Consider the following 12,914-nt stretch of genomic DNA (forward strand, 5'->3'; position numbering starts at 1 on the left):
CTGGCTGTCTTCTGTTAAAGGCAAAACTGCAGCCACCCTTCCAGAAACTCACTTCGCTTCGATTTTAGGTGTGATTCAAGAAACCACTGAACGGAAATATTCTGTATGTCTGAGCTGTGCTTGGGTACATCTTTAAATAGCTTTATAAATAGGAAAAGTGAAAATTAGATCTCAAAAAAAACAATGAATTTTTTAAATCTCTTGGTACATATTATAAACACCTGATACCAAATACCATTGGTGACTTTGAGAGATTGAAGGCCTCACGGACTTAAAGAGAAGTCTGTGCTTTATTTCATTTGCCCCCTTTACACCAGCTGCACGCCCTCCCGCACTTCCCAGTCTTGCTTGGCCAAAATATCATCCACATCATCAAGACTCATGAACAGGAAAGTAAAAAAAAAACAAAACCGTAAAGAACAAACATCAGGTTTTGGAACAGGTAATCCTATCTTTAGTCAAATAAAAATGCACTTTAAGTTTAGTACGTGCTTAGAGTGTTTTTAGTACATTTTCAGTACTTAAAAAGCTATGTAATAAATCTGCTAAAAATGGGCTCTCAGATTCTGTTACCCATAAGGATCTTTTCAGTGGTATTTAAAATGTTGATATTAGTCTGCTCCCTAATGTAGTAGGTCTGGGGTCCAGCCCAGGAATCTGTGTTTTAACAAGTACTTTTATGATTCTGGTGCAGGAGAACCAAGAACATGCTCTTAAAAACAGTGACTTCAAATTGTGTTCTAATGGATAAACGGTGAAGAGGTCGCTGCTCTTGACAGACACCGTGGAGACCCCTGGAGCCCTGCTACTCGGGCGCGGAAGAGAGACACCCAGTACTCCCTGTGTAAGTAGTAAGCTAGAAATTGAAGGCTCTTCTTCCTTCCCAACAGCTGGATTCCAAAACTTTTCCTTCCTCTTTGTCTATTTTGAAGTGCTACATAGAATCAAAGGCTAGTCGGAGGGTGTCTGCATTTTAAAAATCAGGAGGGAAAAGCTTGTGACTTCTCAGTGTTTATTAGTCCAAACACGTAATGATACCTTCTGAATTTTGTAAGTGGAAGGAGTTGGCCTATGCATTGTCATGCCACCTTCCCGTACCTCGTTCACAGAATGTGAGTATCCGTGCAGAGAAAACGAGACCGTGCCCGGTGACTGTGGACAGACTTAAAAACAGCGCACGCCCACACACAGACAGAGCAGCTATACATTTATGGCCCAGAAACTTAATAAAGTCTTGTTTCTTTTTGAAGATAGTGAAATAGCCCTGGCTGGTGTGGCTCAGTGGATTGAGTGCCAGCCTGTGAACTGAAAAGTCACCTGTTCCGTTCCCACCCAGTTGGGGCACATGTCTGGGTTGCAGGCTGGGTCCCCAGGTGGGGGTGTGCAAGAGGTAACCCACCCATGTTTCTACTTCTCCCGCCGCTCTAAAAATAAATAAATAAAATCTACAAAAAAAAAAAGATAGTGAAGTACATACAAGAAAATAAAGATACCTTCTAAAATCCAGATGTTTCTATTATTGGTAGTGGTTTTTCTGTTGTTTTGTTTTCTTTTATCATTTCAGTTCAGCCCTCAAGAGATCGGCTCCACCAAGTGAGTCAGTTCTTACCAGAAAGGGAGAAACCTTTCTCCTCCTTCCTCAGAGAATCCCCTCACAGTGACAAACTGCTTAACTCTCATTATAGTTGATGGCTCCATAATTCAGTTGCCTGCAGCAGTTCTTTACCTGTAAAGAAATGAGAGTTTCCAGAAGCTTCCCGAGGCTAGTTGCAGTTCCCATTGCTGATACCAGTTGACATTATGGTGTTCTACCCCTGGCTCTTTGCTCCTGCCAAAGGGATGGATGAGACTCTGCTTGTGGACAACGGCTAAAGAGAAATTTAGTAATTTCACTGCGATGATCGATCTTGGGCTGACACCCACAGTTTCTGCACAGGCCCATATACTGAGTGTCATGCTTCATGCTTCAACCTCCTGGAAAGCTTGTCTCCAATTTCAACCTTCTGTATCAAGCCTAGGTCTCTGTTCCTGTATGAGTTTTAGTTGTTTGTTTTTTGTTTTAAATTGGTCTCTAGATCTATGTGCTAAAATGATTTTAGTATGTAAGTTATATAAATCTTGACCATTACATGAACCTTTATATTTATTTTAACACAAAGTGAAAGAAGTGAAAAGCAATTCACACAGCATATTAGAACTGCATTCAAAATAAGCCAAAGGTGTTAAGCAGCAAGGCAGAGAAATTATTCCCCTCAGAGGCGACGTGGCAGAGAGACGGAGAAGAAATGGGCTGACAGCCACCGGGGTTGTTCGCAGTCAGCGGTGAGGCTGCCATCCCAGCATGCTTAGCACCTCACTGCTCACACCTCTTGTTTCTTATTTCAAGGTCAAAGCAATGTTTCCACCTGAACATGCAATGTGTTTATCAGACTAGGAACTAATCATTTTGATGACTATTGGCTTTCTTATTTAAATCTTTTTCTTATTTGATCATCCAAGCCTTTTGTTTTAACAGAGGCTGATTTATTTTTCCTTCACTTTTATCCTAACATTCAAAATCAATGCTCTAATTTGGCACGAAATGTGTTATGTAACTCATACATCAACACACAAAACCATTTTAAAGGATTTGTTAAATCGAAATGCATTCCTGGTTTCTCATCTGGTCTCTGCTAAGAGTTGACTTGGGCCTGGTCTTAACTTTTCTCAATCTTTTCCTTTAAAAAAAATTATTTATTGATTTTAGAGAGAAAGGAAAGAAGAGAGAGGAAAGTGAGAAACATTGCTTTGTTGTTCCACTCATTTATGCATTCATTGGTTGCTTCTTCTGTGCCCTGACCAGAGACCAAACCCGCAACCTTGGCCTATCAGGACAGCACTCTAACCAACTGAGCTACCCAGCCAGGGCTCAGTCTGTTTCTTTATCTAGTAAAATAAGAAATTGGCTAAAGGTTTCTGTGCTTACTTTCAGCTCTGAGACTCTGTGATTATCTGATTCCAGCAGGCAGGGCTCTCTTAGGAAACGATCTGCTCGATCTGCTCGTGTATTCCAGCCTGAACTGCAACAGTATTCATACCAGCACAAAAGCACCTGCTCAACAGTCTGAGCAGCAAGAATTGTCTGCTTAGAAACATTTGGTCAATGGTGACAGCCATCTGTTTTGTCCTCTGCAATCTACAAAGAATGAAACAAAGCAAAACCACAATAGGTATGCCCTTTTTTTTATAGCATGACACAATAGAATGAACTGAACATCGACTTAGGTTTTTAGATTTGTGTTTGTATCCCACTCAATTGTTGATTCTAGGACAAGCCTCTTCACTTCAAGCTTCCATTTACCAGCCCATTTATTAAATAATGGAGAAGATAACTCCCAAGTACTCTTCTTACTTTATAGAAAAAATTTAAATGTTCTTCAGATTCCATACTGGATGTTTCACTGCAGTGGTAATAAAATGAAGACTTCTATTTCAAATAAAAGCAGCCTTCCAATCTATGCTGGAAAATGAAAAAAGTAAATTATCAGGTTCAAGTCACATCTGTCATCCATTAAAACCTCATTTATCTTGTATGTTTTGCTATAGATGACTTGGTATTTTTGTGAAAGTTGCCATCTACTTTTTGTTATGAATCTAGAGATCATTACCTTGGCCCAAATTTATGGGAATTTACTATTCAGGTGGTAAGCTTGCACTCATGCATTCATTTGTCTACCTTTTGTTGGTCATGTACTGAGTCAAATCCTCTAGCAAGCTATCTAAGGACAAGTGAACTTTTCAATTCTTTTTCTTACTCATGCTTAGTTGTTCAGAGATCCTGACAGGGGTGGGAGCTAGTTGGTCACATGAATCCCCTCCAGCTTCTTACCTCCACATATTTCAGACAGAAAGTGTCAGGAGGCCCTGGCCATGTGGCTCAGTTGGTTGGAACATCGTACCACACAACAAAAGGCTGTAGGTTCAATTCCAGTCAGGTACATACCTAGGTTGCAGGTTCAATCCCTGGTCAGGTGCACATGGTAGGCAACCAATAAATGTTTCTCTCTTACATTGATGTTTCTCTCTTTTTCAAATCTCGAGTATTAAGTAAATCATATATATATATATATATATATGATCATATTGTGTCAGGAGTGAGAGGGATTTCTGAGTGCTAAGCACTAGATACCTACCCATTCACAATAACTAGTAAGAAGAAAATTGAAGGCCTTAGAGAAATTTTTTTTTTTAATTTTCTCAACCTACTACCTACTGAATTATTTCAATTTCAGCATGAAAGACACTTAAAAGGACTGATTTCTGCTCCTTACATCGTGTTTATGGATTAGGCATTTTTTTAAATCATGACTTCTGGTCCAAGGTCTTGAAAAAAAGATCACATAGTCTCCTGGGCCTTGATTTCTTCATATTAAATTACAGAGGTGGGATATGACTAGGCTAAGACCCTCCAGATTCCAGATGCTCTGACTCATGAGGTAAATGAGCATTTTATGGAGAAAGAAACTTCCTGGATTTAAAGAAAAACCATGCCATCCAACGAACAAAAATGCTGAGGAAGACATGCTCTCAAAGAAATATAATGTTCATTTTCCTTCAGCACTTCTTGTCAGCACTTGGCCATTCACTACTCTCCATCTCTTGTGAAGTTTTTTTCTCCCCTCGGTTGTCCAGAGGGCAGGGACCATATCTCAGACACTTCATACTCCATTATAATAGTGTGTATTAAATGCAATATTTACTGTTATGAACGAATGAATCTTGTTAATAGTTCATAGATTTGCAAGAATATCAAGTGACCCTGATATTCTTGGTGAAAATGGGCAATTGGTGAAAATGATTCTTGGTAAAAATGGGCAATTGGTGAAAATGATTTGATGTCAATGACTCTTAAATTAACCTAAGGGCAATCTTGGTGCAGAATTAAGAAGCAGGACGTGGGGCAGAAGGCGATGCCTGTGAGTCCTCTCAGCCCAGTGATCTTAATCTTGGCATCCCATTAAGCGTTTCTTAACATTTACTCTGAGCCCACTGACTTTGTAACAAAACTGGAAATTATGAAGCAGAAGGAAATTTGGGAAATAACATTGAGAAAAACAGCTGCCAGGCATTAAGAATTTTAATCCAGTCCCCAGTACAGTTTAATAATATGTGCCAAGTGGGTATTCAGAAATAGTCATAATAACGATAGAAGATAATGATCATCAGCACTCTGGGTGCAGTGGGGGAACTGGGCTTTAATTCCTGGTGTACTGTTTTTAGCTCTGTTTCTAACTTGCTCCATCTCTCAGGGCTAATGATGTGGCCATCTGTGCTTCTAGTTTCCCCATCTGCAAAAGAGAGATCATATCATTTCCTACAGAAAGTCCGTGTGCTGTGCTTTAATATCCTCCAGTGAAACATCATATATAAATACAAAGCAGGCTGTGAGAAGCCAAATGCTACCAAGGGAGTAAACTTTAAGGCATAGAGTATTATAAATTAAAATTAAGATCTCCTAAGTAACATTCCAATGACTTGAAGTAGTTAAGGCAAAGGCACTTTTTTGAATTTGCTTCCCCCCTCCTTTTTTTTTTGGCATTTACTATAGGTATTTTTTAAGTAGATGAAAACATAAATAATAAGTAAATGAATAAAAATTCCAGTATATTTCAATTCATTAAACTCAATATTTTAGACATATATATCTAAAATATTACATTAGGGGTTCTAAATAGATTTCTGAAGCAAGCTAACATCATTTAAATTAAACTTACTCATAAAAAGTAGGAATAAAATTAAAAGTGCTTTAATACACAAAAAAAGAAAAGAAATATTTCTCCTTGGTTATTGAAAGGATATGGAAGAAAAATAGAATTCATAACAGCCTACAATTGCCTAGTTCATACAACCAAACCAAAGGAATTATCTGAATAAATTGACATCAGTTGAGCATATCAGAAAAAGTCATTGATTAGTCTGAGCCTAAAAGCCTAAATTGCCTTGTTTTCTCAATTCCCTTTAGTTATGCGTGTCCTTATTTTTCTTTTGTTTAGTCTGATGGTGCATTGCATCAAATTCAGGAGCTTTTTAAAGTTAATTTGTTTTTTTTCTATACATGTAGATTCTTTTTTAAAAAATATTTTATTTATTTATTTTTAGAGAAGGAAGGGAGGGAGAAAGAGAGAGAAACATCAATGTGCGGTTGCTGGGGGCCATGGCCTGCAACCCAGGCATGTGCCCTGACTGGGAATTGAACCTGCAACACTTTGGTTCGCAGCCCATGCTCAATCCACTGAGCTACACTAGCCAGGTTTTGGTAGATTCTTTTAAAATAGAACAGAGTGCTGACTTCCGGCAAGATGGAGGAATAGGTGGACGCACCGTACCTCCTCGCACAACCAAGAACAGAACAACAATAATTTACAACAAGGATTTGCAGTCATAATATCAGAACTGACAGAGGATTTATCTAAATGGAAGTCGGACAGCCAAGAAGTTGAAGTAGACCCGTACATCCAGACTGGTAGGGGACGACGAGCCGAGCGGGCGCAGGGCTGGCGGGGGTCGCAGGTGCGCGTAGGTCGGGGGAAATTTGGCGCAAAATCGGCGCGACAGCAATCCGGGGCGCAAGAGTGCAGCGGTGCAGCGGTGATCCCTGAGTACACAAGCAGCGGCTGGGGGAACCAGTGGGGCAGCGATTGTGGACCAGGGCAGAGCTCACGGCCCAGAAGCCCAGGGAAGTGTCTGACTCCAGGAGAACAGAAGGGTCGCCATTGATCCCTCCTGTCCCCGCTCCCGCCCCTGCCCCCACATATAACGTCACAATCTAGCGACTGGGGCGCCCAGCCCCAGTGAACACCTAAGGCTCCTCCCCCCACCATAACAAGAGCGACCAGACCAGAGAAAAAATAAATAAATAAATAAAATAATGGGAGAAACGGGGAAAGACATAAGATATGTTTCCAGCAGAACAGATCAGTCCCCCAGGACTCATCCTTTTGAGTGACCAAGAAATAGCCAATCTATCAGATGTGCAGTTCAAAACACTGGTGATCAGGAAGCTCACGGAACTGGTTGATTTTGGATGCAAATTACATGAAAAAATGCAGATTACCATAAAAGAGATGCAGGAAGATACATGGAGGAGAGCCAATAGTGAAAGGAAGGAATATGAGTCTCAAAACAACACAGTGGACCAGAAGGGAGATAGAATCAACCAAGCAGGAAAGCATGATGAAATAAGAATTCAAAAAATCGAAGAAAAGCTTAAGACCATCGACGACACCTTTAAACGTTCCAATATCCGAATTATAGGGGTACCAGAAGGGGAGGACCAACAAGTGGAAAAGTTATTTGAACAAATAATAAAGGAGAACTTCCCCAAACTGGCAAAGGGAACAGTCTTCCAAGAAATCCAAGGAGCGCAGAGAGCCCCAAAGAAGTTGGACCCAAGAAGAAACACACCAAGGCACATCATAATTACATTAGCCAAGGTAAAAACGAAGGAGAGAATCCTAGAAGCAGCAAGAGGTAAGGGGACAGTCACCTACAAAGGAGTTCCCATCAGACTGTCAGCTGATTTCTCCAAAGAGACCTTACAGGCAAGAAGGGGCTGGAAAGAAATACTCCAAGTCATGAAAGACAAGGACCTACGTCCCAGATTGCTCTATCCAGCAAAGCTCTCATTTAGAATGGAAGGGCAGATAAAGTGCTTCTCAGATAAGGTCAAGTTAAAGGAGTTCATCATCACCAAGCCCTTACTTTATGAAATGCTAAAGGGACTTATCTAAGAAAAGAAGATAAAGAAAAGACATGTATAGTAAAAGGACAGCAAACTCACAATTATTAACAACCACACCTAAAGCAAAACTGAAAGAAACTAAGTAAACAACTAGAATAGGAACAGAACCACAGAAATGGAGGGCACATGGGGGGCGGGGGCTAGCAGTAGGGGTGGGAGGAGGAGAGAGGGGGAAAAGGTATAGAGAATAAGTAGCATAGAATGTAGGTTGAAAATAGATAGGGGGAGGGCAAGAATAGTACGGGAAATGTAGAAGCTAAAGAACTCATAAGAATGACACATGGACATGGACTAAAGCGGGGGAACGTGGGTGGGAGAGGGGGTACAGGGTGGAGGGGAGTGAAGGGGGAAATGGGACAACTGTAATAGCATAATCAATAAAATATATTTAAAAAATAATAAAATAAAATAGAACAGAGTGCTTAAATAAAATAAATAAACAAAAACAGTCCCAGAGACAAGGACCTGCAAAAATTTTAGCTCTTTTGGCATTCACATATCTCCACATTCTAATTAATGTGTGTTCCACTGTCTTGTGTATTATCTATTTTGGATATAATTTGATTGTAACCTGTTACAGTAAATGAGGATATTGTTCTCTTGCACAATCATTCCCTCAACTTCTCCTCTCCAATATCATTACAATATTTTATTAAATCAACATTCCATGTATAGATTAATATACCCACACAAATATTGTCACCTCTAAAAATTATAATCTATCATCAAGCATCTTTTCTTTCTTGCCTTTCATTTCTCCTGAAGTTAATATAGCCTCATTGTTGCCTTCGTTTAGTGCTCCTTGTACCCATTGCTAACTCTTCCCTCATCTCCCAAAGACTTCCCTGCACCAGGTCAAGTACTCTATCAGTTACACTCTTCTCTAGGAGACCTCCCTCCTAAAGGAATTTCTATCTCTTTTTCTCAGGACTGGTTGCTTTTTAGGCCTACTGCATATCATCCTGGGATTTCCTTCCACGCTCCTCCTAGGAGTTTCCTTGGCCTATATCCTAAATGAGTTCCCTGTTTTTTGGACTTTCAGGGTTTATACTCTCATTTTGTTGAAGCACAACATCCAGTAGCTTCATCAGATTAAAAAGACAATATAATTGCAAAGTAATGGAAGTGTGGCTTCTCCTGGGCACCTCCAAGCCCAGCAAAAGAAGTAGGCATCTGAACATTGCCCTGTAGCTGGTGGCCCAGGCAGGGCACCTCCCGGGAAGCCCCAGAGCCAGTGCACTTGGTTGACACCCTCAGACTACGTGGGATTATAACCCTACCACCTTCACAAGTAACGCATCCAAGGAACAGACTCAGTGAGCATGCAAGTCCCACTGAAGCAAATCCTGCTCCTTAGGGTTAGCTCCTGCAAAGCAGCTCCTCTGCTGTAGTAACAGCCCATCGGCCTGGGGGTCAATCCCCCCCCCACCCCCCCACTGATGCCAACAGCAACAAAGGCTCCACCACAACAGGACAGTGCACACAACCCACACAGGGGCACACCTGGAGTGCAGAGTTTGGGAGACTGGGGAGGCTATGCCACTGGGCCTACAGGACACCTACTACCCAAGGCCACTCTACCAAGTCCAGGAGGCACAGCGACTCTACCTAATCCATAGAAACAAACATAGGGAAGCAGCCACACTTCCCTAATGCAGAGACAAATAAAGAGGTCCCGAATGAAAGGATAAGAAATCTCTGGGAAAAAAATTAAATGAAATGGAGGCAAGCAAACTACCAGATATAGAGTTGAAAACAATGGTTATAAGGATGCTCAAGGAATTTAGTGAGAACTTCAACAGTGTGAAAAAGAACATAGAAAGCATCAAAAGAACTAGTCATAAATGAAGGACACACTAACAAATGAAGAACAATTTACAGGGAATCAACAGTAGAGTAGATGAAGCCGAGAATCAAATGAGTGATTTGGAATATAAGGAAGCAAAAAGCATCCAGTCAGAATAACAAAAGGAGAAAAGAATTTTTAAAAATGAAGATAGTGCAATGAGCCTCTGGGACCTCTGCAAGCATACCAACACTCACATCATGGGGTTGCCAGGAGAGAGAGAGAAATTGAAAACCTATCTGAAAAATATAATGAAGGGGAACTTCCCTAACCTGGTGAAAGAAATAGACAAACAAATCTAGGAATTGCAGAGTCCCAAATAAGATGAACCCAAAGAGGCCCACACCAAGACACATCTTAATTAAAATACAAAAGGTTAAAGACAAAAGAGAGAATCCCAAAAGCAGCAAGAGAAAAGCAGTTATTTACCTGCAAGACAGTTCCCAAAAGACTGTCAGCTGATTTCTTAACAAAAACTTTGCAGGCTCGACGGGACTAGCAAGAAATATTCAAAGTGATGAAGAACAAGGACCTACAACCAAGATTGCTCTTCCCAGCAAAGCTATCATTTAGAATCAGGAGCTCCCTATACAAGAAAAAGCTAAAGGAGTTCATCACCACCAAGCCAGTATTATGTGGAATGTTAAAAAGTTTCTTGAAGAAGAAGAATAAGAAAAAATATTTTTAAATATGAACAATAAAATGGCAGTAAATATAGATCAATAATTGAATTTAAAAAAGCAAAATAAATGAACAAGCAGAACAGAAACAGACACATAGATACAGAGAACACTGTGATGGGAGGGGGACTGAGGGGATGGGTAAAAATGGTGGAGGGATTAAGAGATACAAATTGTTACAGAATGGTCATGGGAGTACAAAGTACAGTGTAGAGAATATAGTCAGTACTGTGCTAGCCCTGGCTGGTGCGGCTCAGTTGGGTGGGCATCCTCCTGCAAAGTGAAAGGTCACCTACATTCGATTCCGAGGTCGGAGCACACACATGCATGGGGTGTGGTCCCCATCCCCAGTTTGGGCGTGTGGCAGAGGCAATCGGTTGGTGACTCTCTCGTGCATCAATGTTTCTCTGCCTCTTTCTCCTTCCCTTCCCCTTTCTCTGAAAAAATCAATAAATAGAATCCTTAAAAAATACTATTCTAATAATTATGTATGCTGCCAGATGGGTAGAAGATTTATTAGGATGATCACTTAGTAAGTTATATAATGTCTAATCACTGGGGTGTAGACTTGAAACTAATTGTATGTTAACTGTAATTGAAAAAGTTGTAAAAAATAAATAAAAAGAGCCAAATTAATTAATTAATTAATTAAACTGCTAGAGTCTTAGTATTATCTTCCAGAGCTGAGTTTTGAAAAATGTACCTCTCATCATTGGTCTTTTAAATAATCATATACTTAGACTAGAGTTTCCTCTGAGAGGAACAACCGCAGACAGAAGGCCAGAGTTTCATTCTATATGGGCCTCAGAACAATGTAATATAAAACCTGATTACACCACATTTCTTCCATTAAAAAAATGCGAAGGGGAAATGAGAATTTTACTAGGAGAAAGGCAAAATAAACTATAAAAGAGTTTTTATAAACATGTATTTGTATGTAGAATAATCATAATAAGCTACAGAAGCATAAAATTTCAGAGTTGAAAGGGGATTTAAAGCCTAATTCCCCAATCAACATTTGAGTACAAACTAATTGCTTCAATCCAAAAACTCAGTGTGAAAAAAATATTTTATTATTATTGCTATAGCTCGATTTTCATTTTGAGATGATGGGACAATAGAAATAACCTGACAGTCAAGGTTTCCTTCTCTCTCTCATTGTACCACGGTACTGTGGGGCATGTGTGTGGAAACACCTGTCCCTGCTGTCATTGCCTACACAGTCACCTCTTGCCCCCATTTGATCCAGCAACCCATCCTTCCTGTCCACCTGAACCTTTGGGCTTGAAGCTTTCTTTCTTTCAAGACCCAGCTTGTGAGGCCCTGGCTGCATGAACACACTGCCAGACGTGACACTGGGGCTCCACAAGCTGGAAAGCAGGGCATACACACGTTCCCTCTGCAATTAGTCAAGTCTTTGTATTGCTGTATCCCTGGGGCTTTGTCTGGGAGGCATTAGGGACCCTTTGTCCAGAAGGTACAGATGTCAGCTCTCTTACCACTTACCCCTGGCTCCCAGTCCATCCACTAACCTCAATTCCAGGAAAATTTTGCTACTGAAAGGAGATGGTCCCACCCTCCTCAAAGCATCTCAAACCTCTGGCTAACCCAAGGTTTCTCAGTCTTGGTACCATCGGTACTTTGGATCAGATCATTCTTAGTTGTGGAGGACTGCTCTGTGTACTGTAGGATGTTTAGTGGCATCCCTGGCCTTCACCCACTAGCTGCCAGAAGCATCCCCATTTTTGACAGTCATTATCCAACACCCACTGGGCTTACCCCAAGAGTCCCATCTGTTCTCCTAAGACCTGGGCTTTGATACACAACTGGAAAGAGTCACAGACTATTTGCTTTCCTTGAGACAACGAATGCCTTCCCCCGCCCCTTCCCTGAGATGACGCATGTGAATGTGAAGAGCAAGGCAAAGGAGGGAAGAGAAATGAGATGCATAAGGGAACATGGTTAATATTTCAAAGGCATCATCCCATGTATGTTGTATTTTCTCACCCGTTGCCTTAAAGTGTACACCACATCATTCCAGTACCTCTTTTGTGTGTATTACCTTTTGTATATGGACTACAATGAACAAGCACATAGCAAGAAATTTAAGAGGCAGAGACAAGTTTAATCCTCAATTCTGATCCATACAACAGCAAAAAAGATTCTTCACAGCCAACACATATGCCTGAGATACCTGTACAGGTTCACATAAAACAATCCTGGAGATTATAGTTTCAGTTCTACAAAGGTGTACAGGCCTTTATTCTGTATATTTACCAACGTATCACCTTGATGTAATTGGGGGAAAACACTGGCTGAATCGGAGGCTAAGAGAAGAGGAGATATTTTAGCTTCTGAAACCTCATGCTTGGAGGATCTGAACCTTAGATCATTTAACTTTCTTTTAAAAGCCTCAAGCTTACACAAACAGGCTTTTGATGCTGCTCTGAGCATTAGTACTGATTCCAATTCCTGTTCTATTCACATATCCTGAGGTCATTAACCATGAATCATTTTTCATTTGGCTACAAAACTCTCCAATAGCACAAGAGGTTGATACAATGTTTACAACTATTTGGGGGAAGTTAATCACTTCGCTATAATGTTA

Source organism: Phyllostomus discolor, chromosome 1 (assembly GCF_004126475.2).
Source record: "Phyllostomus discolor isolate MPI-MPIP mPhyDis1 chromosome 1, mPhyDis1.pri.v3, whole genome shotgun sequence".
NCBI classification, from domain to species: domain Eukaryota; kingdom Metazoa; phylum Chordata; class Mammalia; order Chiroptera; family Phyllostomidae; genus Phyllostomus; species Phyllostomus discolor.